Consider the following 12,761-nt stretch of genomic DNA (forward strand, 5'->3'; position numbering starts at 1 on the left):
CAATAAGGCTTCTCTCTCACTTACCAACTTTACTTTTCCCTGTATGGCCCCGGAAGATGACTGGTTAGCCAGAGACGGGTAAGATTCCTCAAGGGAGGAACAACCTAAGACAGACACAGTCGCAGGGGGGCCATCAGGTGAGAAATTGGGGATCAACAGAGGTGAGGCTTAGAACCTCACCCCCCCTGTTCTGAGAGAAAACTTCTGCATACGTGGATGTTTTATTGCCCTTGTCTAGCTTGGATTAACACATAGTCTACAGGCACACACCTGATCATCTACATTTGCTCTCTTACAACACTAAACTAGGTTTTCTACCTTTATCTTGTATCTACCTACCACTTCAGCATTTTATTAAAAATAATAATAATAGAGAAATGTATCCACATATAAATCAAGTATAAAAACCAAATGAGTATTCATATTTGAACTGACTGTTTATAGTTCATAATGCATGAGCAAAACCGAAAGTTTCTGTGATAACTGTCCTTGTACTGTTCACCGTGTAACTTATTCACTATGTAAGAATTTGTTCTCCATGTAAGAACTTGTTTATGCCTCAGAAGATTGGAGACTGACGAAAATTAGGCTTGGGGTGGATTAATGATTGTGCATTGAGCATTGACTCCCCTATACAGAATTTTATTGCTGTTAACAACCATTTGATCAATAAATATGAGAGATGCCCTCACAAAAAAAAAAAAAAAAGTACACACTTCCAATTGTAAAATAAATAAGTAACCGGGATGTAATGTATAGTATAAGGAATATAGTCAAAATACTGTAACAACTTGGTATGGTGACAGCTGGTACCTAGAATTATCATGTATATAAATGTTGAATCACGATGTTGTACACCTGAAACTAATGTAATGTAACACTGTGTGTCAACTACCCTTCAATAAAAAATAATTATCTACAAAGAAAAAAAAAAAAAAAGAAACAAGACCCATCTATATGATGCCTATGCGAGACTCATTTCAGATCTAAAGACATACACAGACTGAAAGTGAAGAGATAAAAAAAATTACTTCATGAAAATAGCAGAGACAAAAAAGCAGGAGTAGCAGTACTTGTATCAAACAAAACAGATTTCAAAACAAAGAAAGTAACAAGAAAAAGAGGGACATTACATAGTGACAGGGATCAGTCCAACAAGAGGATAGAACCATTACAAATATCTATGCACTAACATAGGAGAACCTAAATATATGAAACAAATACTAACAGAACTAAAGGGAGAAACAGACTACAACTCAATCACATTAGAGAATCTAACACACCAGTTAATATTAATACATATCATCCAGACAGAAAATAAATAAGGAAATAGAGGCACTGTATCAGATGGGCTTAAAACATATATACAGAAGATTCCACACAAAAAGCAGTAGGACACACATTTTTCTCATGTGCACATGGAACATTCTCCAGAATAGATCACATATAAGGACACAAAAAGAGCCTCAATAAATTCAAAAGGATTGAACTTGTATCAAGCAGCTTCTCGGACCAAAAATGGTATGAAACTAGAAATAAATTACAAGAAAAAAACAAAAAAAAATCCACAAACACATGAAGGCTAAACAACATGCTTCAGTATAATCAAGGCATCAATGAACAAATCAAAGACAACACCAAGGAATACATGAAGACCAAGGAAAACAAAAATACAACAGTTCAAAATTTGTGTGACACTGCAGAAGTGGTCCTAGAAGGAAAATACATAGCAATACAGGCCTACCTCAAGAAACAGGAACAATCCCAAATAAGCAGTCTAAACTCACAATTAATGAAACTAGAAAAAGAACAAATGAAACCCAAATTAGTAGAAGGAGGGACATCATAAAGATCAGAACAGAAATAAATAGAGAATAAAACAATAGAAAAAAAATCAATGAAAGCCAAGAGCTGGTTCTTTGAGAAAATAAGCAAACAGACAAACTTGTAGCCAAACTTATGAAAAAAAGAGAGGACACAAATAAAATCAGAAACGAAAAAAGTTACAACTGACCTGACAGAAACAGAAGTGTAGAAAATTCTACGAAAAATTTTATGCCAATAAACTGGACAACCTAGAAGAAACAGACGAATTCCTAGAAAAGTACAACCTTCCAAGAATGACCCAGGATGTAACAGAAAATTGGAACACACCAATTACCAGTAACAATATTAAATTGGTAATCAAAAGACTCTCAAAAAACAAACTAGAACAAGATGGCTTCATAGCTGAATTCTACCAAACATTTAAACAAGTACTAATACCCATCATTCTTAGTTTACCAAAAAGTAGAAAAGGAGGGACTACATCACTCTAATACCATAACCAAAGACATTCCAAAAAAATTAAAAGTTTAGACCAATATCCCTGATGAATAAAGATGCAAAATCCGTCAACAGGGATCATCGATCACAAGCAAGTGGGATTTATTTCAGGGATGCAACAATATTCATACATCAACCATCATACACACATTAACAAAAAGAAAGATAAGAACTATATGGTCATCTGAATAGATGCTAAAAAAGCATTTGATGAAGTTCAACATCCTTCATAATAAAAAACTCTCAACAAAATGGGTATAGAGGGAACACACCTCAACACAGTAATAAAGGCAATACATGACAAACCCACAGTTAACCATCATACTCAATGGCAAAAAGCTCGAAACCTTTTCCTCTTAAGATCAGGAATAGATCAGTGCACCCCTATGTTTATCGCAGCACTATTTACAATAGCCAAGAATTGGAAGCAACCTAAATGTCCATCGATAGATGAATGGATAAAGAAGATGTGGTACATATACACAATGGAATACTACTCAGCCATAAGAAAAGGGCAAATCCAATCATTTGCAGCAACATGGATGGAGCTGGAGGGTATTATACTCAGTGAAACAAGCCAAGCGGAGAAAGAGAAATACCAAATGATTTCACTTATCTGTGGAATATAAGAACAAAGGAAAAACTGAAGGAACAAAACAGCACCAGAATCACAGAACTCAAGAATGGACTAACAGGTACCAAAGGGAAAGGGACTGGGGAGGATGGGTGGGTAGGGAGGGATAAGGGGGGGGAGAAGTAGGGGGGTATTAAGATTAACATGCATGGGGGGGTAGGAGAAAAGGGAGGGCTGTACAACACAGAGAAGGTAAGTAGTGATTCTACAACATTTTGCTATGCTGATGGACAGTGACTGTAAAGGGGTTTATAGGGGAGACCTGGTATAGGGGAGAGCCTAGCAAACATAATATTCGTCATGTAAGTGTAGATTAGTGATACCAAAAAAAAAAAAAAACAAACAAACAAAAACAAAAACAAAAAGGGCAGTTCCTGTGTGGTAACCTCCAATGAGTTCTACACAAGGGTATAAAGGGCATATAAAAGTGTAGGCAAAGGGTCTGTTTGTGTTTATACAGAAGATCAAAGCCTAATTGGGCTACCCCGAAAATGAACTAAGATACGATATGAAAGAGAACTTCCAACATTAGCATTCTCTGGAAGACTCATGCCAGAAGATGATCATCAAAAAACCCCAACAAAGATCCACGCACTGCTACAGCTGTAGATGCACTCATCCCACCAGCTCCTGGACTTGCCATGGGAATGAGGAAGGAGATATCTAAGCTGGCCTGTGCATACAGTAAAACAACAAATTTGACTGGATCTATACTGTTGGAACTCAACCAAGAATTAGGAGAAGTGCAAATTGTAGCGCTCCAAAATCTTACAACTACAGACTATTTACTGTTAAAAGAACATAAGGGATGTGAACATTCTCCAGGAATGGGTTGTTTTAATTTGTCTGATTTCTCTCAGACTGTTCAAGCTCAGTTGGACAATATCCACCATTTCATATATAAGTTTTCACAAATGCCTAAGGTGCCTAACTGGTTTTCTTGGTTTCACTGGAGATGGCTGGTAATTACAGATATGCTTTGGTTATGTAACTATACTCCTATTATGTTAATGTGTGTGCGCAATTTAAGTAGTAGCTTAAAACCTATACATGCTGAAGTTACTCTACAAGAAGATATGTCAAAGAAATAATCAATCTTCCCATGTTTTCTTCCGCCTGCTACTTCTATATCTTTTCTTCTTCCTTCCTAATTACAACCCTTAAATAGAATTCGTGCCTCATATCAAATTTACCGAGTATCATAATTCTTCCAAGTGGTAAAGATACCTCAAGACAAATGCTGGGCATAGAAGCTACAGGGCATAAATATGCAAAGAAATAAAAAGCTAACCATTTCAAACAATAAGGCTTCTCTCTCACTTACCAACTTTACATTTCCCTGTATGGCCCCGAAGAGGACTGGTTAGCCAGAGATGGGTAAGATTCCTCAAGGGAGGAACAACCTAAGACAGGCACAGTCACAGGGGGGTCATCAGGTGAGAAATTGGGGATCAACAGAGATGAGGCTTAGAACCTCACCCCCCCCGTTCTGAGAGAAATCTTCTGCATAAGTGGATGTTTTATTGCCCTTGTCTAGCTTGGATTAACACATAGTCTACAGGCACACACCTGATCATCTACATTTGCTCTCTTACAACACTAAACTATGTTTTCTACCTTTATCTTGTATCTACCTACCACTTCAGCATTTTATTAAAAATAATAATAATAGAGAAATGTATCCACATATAAATCAAGTATAAAAACCAAATGAGTATTCATATTTGAACTGACTGTTTATAGTTCATAATGCATGAGCAAAACCGAAGGTTTTTGTGATGACTGCCCTTGTAATGTTCACTATGTAACTTATTCATTATGTAAGAATTTGTTCTCCATGTAAGAACTTGTTTGTTATGCCTCAGAAGATTGGAGACTGACGAAAATTAGGCTTGGGGTGGATTAATGATTGTGCATTGAGCATTGACTCCCCTATACAGAATTTTATTGTCGTTAACAACCATTTGATAAATAAATATGAGAGATGCCCTCAGAAAAAAAAAAAAAAAGGACAGACTTCCAATGGTAAAATAAATAACTGGGATGTAATGCATAGCATAAGGAATATAGTCAAGATATTGTAACAGCTTGGTATGGTGATAGCTGGAACCTAGAATTATGTATATAAATGTTTTATCACTGTGTTGTACACTTGAAACTAATATAATGTAATACTGTGCGCCAACTACCCTTCAATAAATATAATTATCTAAAAAAAAAAAAAAAAGATCAGGAATAGACAAGATATCCACTCTCACCACTTTTATTCAACATAGTACTGGAGGTCCTAGCCATGGCAACAAGATAAGATAAAGAGATAAATAAGAGACATTCAAACTGGTAAATAATTTAAACTGTCATTATTTGTAGATGACATACTATATATAGAAAACCCTTAAGACACCAACAAAAAAACTATTAAAACTAATAACTGAATTCAGAAAAGTTTCAGGATACAAAATAAACACATAGAAATTTATTGCATTCCTATACAGTAACAATGAACTGGAAAAAGAAATCAGGAAAACAACTCTATTTACCATTGCATCAAAAACAAAATACCTAGTAATAAACTGAAGGTAAAAGACCTCTCTGAATACTCTAAGACACTTATGAAAGAAACTAAAGAAGACACAAATAAATGGAAACCTATCCCATGCGCATGGATTAGAAGAATTAATATCATCAAAATGGCCATCCTTCCCATAGCAGTTTATAGGTTCAAAGCAATCCCTATCAAAATACGACAGCACTTTTCAATAAACTAGAACAAATAGCTCTAAAATTCGTATGGAACCACAAGACCCCAAATTGCCAAAACAAATCTGAGAAAGAACAAAACAAGGGGTATTAAGCTCCCTTATTCAAGCTACACTACAAAGCTAAGGTAATCAAAGCAGTATATGGTACTGGCACAAGAACAGACCCACACCACAGATCAATGGAACAGAACAGAGAATCCAGAGATAAACCCATGCATAGACCGTTAATATATGATAAAGGAGTCATAAATATACAATGGGGGAAAAAATAGTCTATTCAATAAATGGACTACACCAAACTAAGAGGCTTCTGAACAGCAAAGTACACCATCAGCAGAATCAAAAAGCACCCTATGGAAGAATATGGTACCAGTATGAAAGAATACATTGACTCTCTAACATCTTGCTACGCTGACAGACAGTCACCGCACTGGAGGGGGTGAGGACTTGATAATATGGGGAAGGTTGAACCACTGTGTTGTGTATTTGAAATCATAAGATTGCATATTTTTTTATTTTTTTAAAAAACTATCAGAAAGCATTATCATACCAAGAACTGGGAGGATAGCAAACTAAACCAAAAAAAGACAATCAACTGATGCCAACACTAAGATGACAGAGATGTTAGAATTATCTGATGAAGATTTTAAGGCAGCCACCATGAAAATGCTTCAGCTAGCATATGCAAATATGTTAAAAATACAACACATTAATACTTGTGATAAAGCTAAGAAACCTGAAGCACTAAATGCATATATATCAGAAAAGACGAAAAGTCTCAAATCAAAAACCTAAACTCCCACCTCAAAAATCCAGAACAAGAAGAGCAAATAAACCCAAAAACACCAGAGAAGATAACCAAAGTAAAAGCAGAAATACAATTGGACACATAAAAAACAGAGGGAAAGATTTAATAAAACAAAGAGCTACTCACTCCCATTTTATTGACATATAACTGACACACATTACTGTATACACACATTACTGTATAAGTTTCAGATGTACAGCTTATACACATTGTTAAATGATTACCACATTAAGTTTAGTTAATATCCTTTATCTCCTATACGCAAAAAAAAAAAAAGAAAAAGAAAAATATTTGTTATTTCTCCTGTGATGAAAACTCTTAGGATTAACTCTAAGAACTTTCATACATATCATACAGCAGTGTTAGCTAGTCATGTTGTACATTACATCCCTAGTACTCACTTATAACTAGAAGATTGTACCTTCTTACCACCTTCTTCCAATTCTCTCCCACCCCCACCTCTGGTAACTACAAACCTAGTCCCTTTTCTGTGAGTTTGAGTTAATGGTTTGTTTTGTTTTATTGATTTCATAAATAAGATTGTATGGTATTTGACTCATTTCACTCAGCATAATGCCCTCAAGGTATATCCATGTGGTCACAAATGGCAGCATTTCCTTGTTTGTTATGGCTGAATACTCTATGGCATATAAATATACCACATCTTCTTTATCCATGCATCGACTGATGGACACTTAGGTTGTTTCAATGTCTTGGCTCTTGTAAATAATGCTGCTATGAACATGGGGATGTATGTATCTTTTTGAGTTAGTGTTTTTGTTTCTTTGAATATATACCCAGAAGTGGAACTGCTGGATCATATGGTAGTTCTATTTTTAATTTTTTAAGAATCCCCCATACTGTTTTCCATATTGGCTGTTACCAGTTTACAACCTCACCAACAGTGCATAAGGGTTCCATTTTCTCCACACTCTCAGCAGCATTTGTTACATCTTTTTGTTGATGGCCATTCTAACAGGCTTAAGCTGATATATTATTGTGGTTTTGATTTACATTTTCCTAGTGTCTAGTGATACTGAGCATCAAAGAGCTGCCTCTTTGAAAATATGGCTACAACTTACAAACCTCTAGCAAGAATGACAAAGGAAAAAGGAAAAACACAAAATATCAACATCAAGAATATCACTATATTGCATACAGTAAAATAACAAATTTGACTGGATCTATACTGTTGGAACTCAATCAAGAATTAGGAGAAGTGCAAGTTACAGCGCTCCAAAATCTTGAGACTACAGACTATCTACTGTTAAAAGAACATAGGGGATGTGAACAGTTCCCAGGAATGGGTTGTTTTAAATTGTCTGATTTTTCTCAAACTATTCAAATTCAGTTAGACAATATCCATCATATCATAGATAAGTTTTCACAAATGCCTAGGGTGCCTAACTGGTTTTCTTGGTTTCACTGGAGATGGCTGGTAATTGTAGGTCTGCTTCGGTTATTTAACTGTATTCCTATTATGTAAATGTGTGTGCGCAATTTAATTAGTAGTTTAAAACCTATACATGCTTAAGTTACTCTACAAGAAGATATGTCAAAGAAATAACCAATCTTCCCATGTTTTCTTCTGTCTGCTACTTCTATAGCTTTTCTTCTTCCTTCCTAATTACAACCCTTTAGTAGAATTCATGCCTCAAATCGAAATTACCGAGTATCATAATTCTTCCAAGTGGTAAAGATACCTCAAGTCAAATGCTGGGCATAAAAGCCACAGGGCGTAAATCTGCAAAGAAATAAAAAGCTAACCTTTTCAAACAATATGGCTTCTCTCTCACTTACCAACTTTACATTTCCCTGTATGGCCCTGGAAGATGACTGGTTAGCCAGAGATGGGTAAGATTCCTCAAGCGAGGAACAACCTAAGACAGGCACAGTCGCAGGGGGGTCATCAGGTGAGAAATTGGGGATCAACAGAGGTGAGGCTTAGAACCTCACCCCCCCTGTCCTGAGAGAAATCTTCTGCATACGTGGATGTTTTGTTGCCCTTGTCTAGCTTGGATTAATACTTAGCCTATAGGCACACACCTGATCATCTACACTTGCTTTCTTACAGCACTAAACTATGTTTTCTACCTTTATCTTGCATCTACCTACCACTTCAGCATTTTATTAAAAATAATAATAATAATAATAATAATAAGGGAGAAATGTGGGATTCACATATAAATCAAGGATAAAAATCAAACGAATATTCATATCTGACCTGATTGTTTGTAGTTCATAATGCATGATCAAAACTGAAAGTTTCTGTGATGGCTGCCCTTGCACTGTTCACCATGTAAGAACTTATTCACTATGTAAGAATTTGTTCACCATGTAAGAACTTGCTCGTTGTGCTTCAGAAGATCGGAGACTGATGAGAATTAGGTATGGTGTGGATTAATGATTGTGCATTGAGTCCCCTGTACAGAATTTTATCGTTGTTAACTGTTAACCATTTGATCAATAAATATGAGATGCCCTCTCAAAAAAAAAGAATATCACTATAGACACTACAGGCATCCAAAGGAAAATAAGGGGATACAATGAACAACTCAAAACACAAATATGACAACTCAGAAAAGTGAGAAGTCCCATTGTTTTACGTTTTTGCAAATCTGCAGCTCAACAGAATACAGCTGGCTTCTCATACCTGCTTCTCTATTAAATATACCACAATATGTGGTTTTGTTGGAATTAATGAAAAGCAGGTGTCACCTTGGTGAACAATTGGTAAAAGAAAAGTATCTCATAACAGCTGTTATATATCCGGATAATTGGAAATATTCTTCTCTGAAACTTCAGCAAAATCCATCAAGTTGTAGCTTTTAAAAGATTCTGAACTGTAATATGGAATCTGAAAACACACCAAAAAACTTTTAAAACTCTGTTGTACTAAAATTCTTTGGTTTACTATGCTCTTTGAATGGGTCTTGTATGCATGCATAATTTTTAAGCACCATGCTTTGTTTGGTCTCTTGGAAAATATTGATTCACTGAGTTACACAGACATTCCAACTACTGAAATATTTCGTTAGGTACTATCAAAAATCACATTTGTAATATCATTATCAATTTCACTGGAAAAGTATTTTTAAATGATTGGGAAGTTTTCAGGCTCATGGAAGCAATTTAAATTTTCCTAAATTCTGATTTTTTTGCTTGAAAATCTAAACTCTAAAATGGGCAATTGTCTGTTGTTTTCCTAAGTGACACAGACTCACATCCATTTTTTGAGAAAAAATCTGCCAAATACCCTTGTCTGAGTAACCACAGTTTCTCTGTAAGTCATTTTTTCAAATAAAAATGGTGCTCCATGAAAAGCATCTGGTTTAGCTCACATCTCAATCACACAGGAGTATTTCCTCTAGAATGTTCAGCACACAGTAATTTATGTATACTTTCCATTTCATCACATAGATTAAAAAAGATGTGGAGGATATGAACAGACACTTCTCCAAAGAAGAAATTCAGATGGCCAACAGGCACATGCAAAAATGCTCCACATCACCAATTATCAGGGAAATGCAAATAACCACAATGAGGTATCACCTCACACCAGTTAGGATGGCCAACATAGAAAAGACTAGGAAGAACAAATGCTGGCGAGGATGTGGAGAAAGGGGAACGAACCCTCCTACACTGCTGGTGGGAATGTAAACTAGTTCAACCATTGTGGAAAGCAATATGGAGGTTCCTCAAAAAACTAAAAGTAGAAATACCATTTGACCCAAGAACTGCACTCCTAGGAATTTACCCAAAGAATGCAAGTTTTCAGATTCAAAAAGACATATGCACCCCTACGTTTACTGCAGCACTATTTACAATAACCAAGATATGGAAGCAACCCTAAGTGTCCATCAGTAGATGAATGGATACAGAAGATGTGGTACATATGCACAATGGAATACTATTCAGCCATAAGAAACAAACAAATCCTACCATTTGCAACAATATGGATGGAGCTAGAGGGTATTATGCTCAGTGAAATAAGCCAAGCAGAGAAAGACAAGTACACCAAATGATTTCCCTCATTTGTGGAGTATAACAATGAAGCAAAACTGAAGGAACAAAATTGCAGCAGACTCACAGACTCCAAGAAGGGACTAGTGGTTACCAAAGGGGAGGGGGAAAGGGATTGTGGGGTATCATGATTGGTGTACATGGTGTGTGTGGGTTCACGAAGGAGACTATGTACCTCATAGAAGACAAATAGGGACTCTGTGGCATCTTACTACATTGATGGACAGTGACTGCAATGCGGTATGCTGGGGGACTCGATAATAAGGGTGAATGTAATAACTACAGTTTTTCTTGTGAAACCTTCATAAGAGTGTTTATCAATGATATCTTTAAAAAAAAGATGTGTACTCCCATCCAACATCATACTCAAACACTGAAAAATCAGTTGCACTTCTATGGATTAACAATGAACAATCCCAAAAGGAAACTAAGAAAACAACTCCATTTATCATTATTTCAAAAAGAGTAAAATATTTAGGAATAAATTTAACCAAGGAGGTCTACAACTTGCATTCTAAAAACTACAAAACACTGCTAAAAGAAATGAAAGAAGAGATAAATTAAAATACATCCCATGTTCATGGATCGTAAAACAATATTGTTAAAATAATGCTACTCAAAGAGGCCTGCAGATGAAATGCAATACCTATCATACTCCCAATGGCATTTTTGCAGAAATAGAAAACCCCATCCTAAAATTCATATAGATTCTCAAGTGATCTCAAGTAGCCAAAGCAATCTCAAAAAAGGAAATTAAAGTTGGAAGACTTTTAATTTATGATCTCAAAACGTACTAGAAAGCTACAGTAATCAGAACAGTATGGTACAGGTAGAGAGACATACATGTAGACCAAAGGAATAGCGAGCCCAGAAATAAGTCCTTGCATATATTGTCATCACTAGTCATTATGGAAATGCAAATGGAACCATAAGATACGTTTACATTCAACAGGATGGCTTTTCTCAAAACACATAGAAAATAAATGTTAGCAAAAATGTACAGAAACTGGAACCCTGGTGTAAATGGGAATGAAAATGGTGTAGCCACTGTGGAAACAGTATGGTGGTTCCTCAGAAAAAAAAAATTAAATATAGAATTACCATATGATTCAGCAATTCTACTTTTGGGTACATACTCAAAAAAACTAAAGAAGGGACTCAGATATTTCTACGCCAGTGTTCAGAGCAGCATTATTCACAACAGCCAAAAGGTGGAGGCAACCCAAGTGTTAATTGATGGATGAATAAATGTAGTATATACATAAAAAAAAGAACATTATTCAGCCTTAGAAAAATAATTCTGACCCATGGATGAACCTTGAAGACATCATGCTAAGTTAAACAAGCCAACCACAAAAGAACAAATAGTACGGTTTCACTTATATGAGGTACCTAGAACACTCAAATTCATTGAGACAGAAAGTAGCAGGGTGGTTGTCAGGCACTGGGAAGGGGAGAGAATTGGAAGTTATTCTTTAATAGGTATGGAGTTTCAGTTTAAAAAAAATGAAAAGTCTGGAAATGGATGGTGATAACAGTTGCAAAACAATGTGAATGGACTTAATGCCACTGAACTTAAACAATAGATAAAATAACATTATGTAGAGTTAACTGCAATATAAATAAGTAAAAAGAAAAGGTTAGTATATAAATTTTGTTATTATGTTTTATTACAATAAAAAATGTGCACACACATGTAATACATGCACACAAAGGTCAAGTTTAATAAAATTAGTGACTTGAGCTGCTTTGGTAAGCAAATTCATGAAAATGATTTTTTGTGTGTGAGCATGTTATGTGAAAAGTACAATGACAACTAGTACAATACGATACCTCTAGCACCTTTCACTCACCTTTTCATTTATGCCATTAAAATACATTTCAACACAGTGAAAAGAAGGGAGATTCTCAGTAGTATTATCAAAATAATTTTTACCTTGTGGACCCACACAGCCTCTAAAAGGGTCATGGTGATGCACCAAGAAGGATCCACTAACCTCACTTTAAGAACCCCATCTCTGAGAATGGGTAACAGAAATGAAGAACAATACAACAGACTGCAAAAGCTGGAAACTTTTTCATGTCTTTCTCAATCAAGGAAATTTTTATAACTGGAGTTCATTTCTTGCCTTAAGATGTCAAAGCTCCTAAATGAGACACTATCTTTCAAAGACGTAGCAAAATATTTTGCATTACACCTTCTGGTTCT

At 35.6% G+C, this 12,761-nt stretch overlaps 1 protein-coding gene across 7 annotated transcripts in view; it reads right to left on the reverse strand.

Annotated features, from left to right (window-relative positions):
- RPRD1A (regulation of nuclear pre-mRNA domain containing 1A) overlaps nt 1–12,761 on the reverse strand; it is a 112,722-nt gene that overhangs the window by 87,228 nt on the left and 12,733 nt on the right. The gene's annotated exons all lie outside the window — the stretch shown is intronic.

Source organism: Manis pentadactyla, chromosome 6 (assembly GCF_030020395.1).
Source record: "Manis pentadactyla isolate mManPen7 chromosome 6, mManPen7.hap1, whole genome shotgun sequence".
NCBI classification, from domain to species: domain Eukaryota; kingdom Metazoa; phylum Chordata; class Mammalia; order Pholidota; family Manidae; genus Manis; species Manis pentadactyla.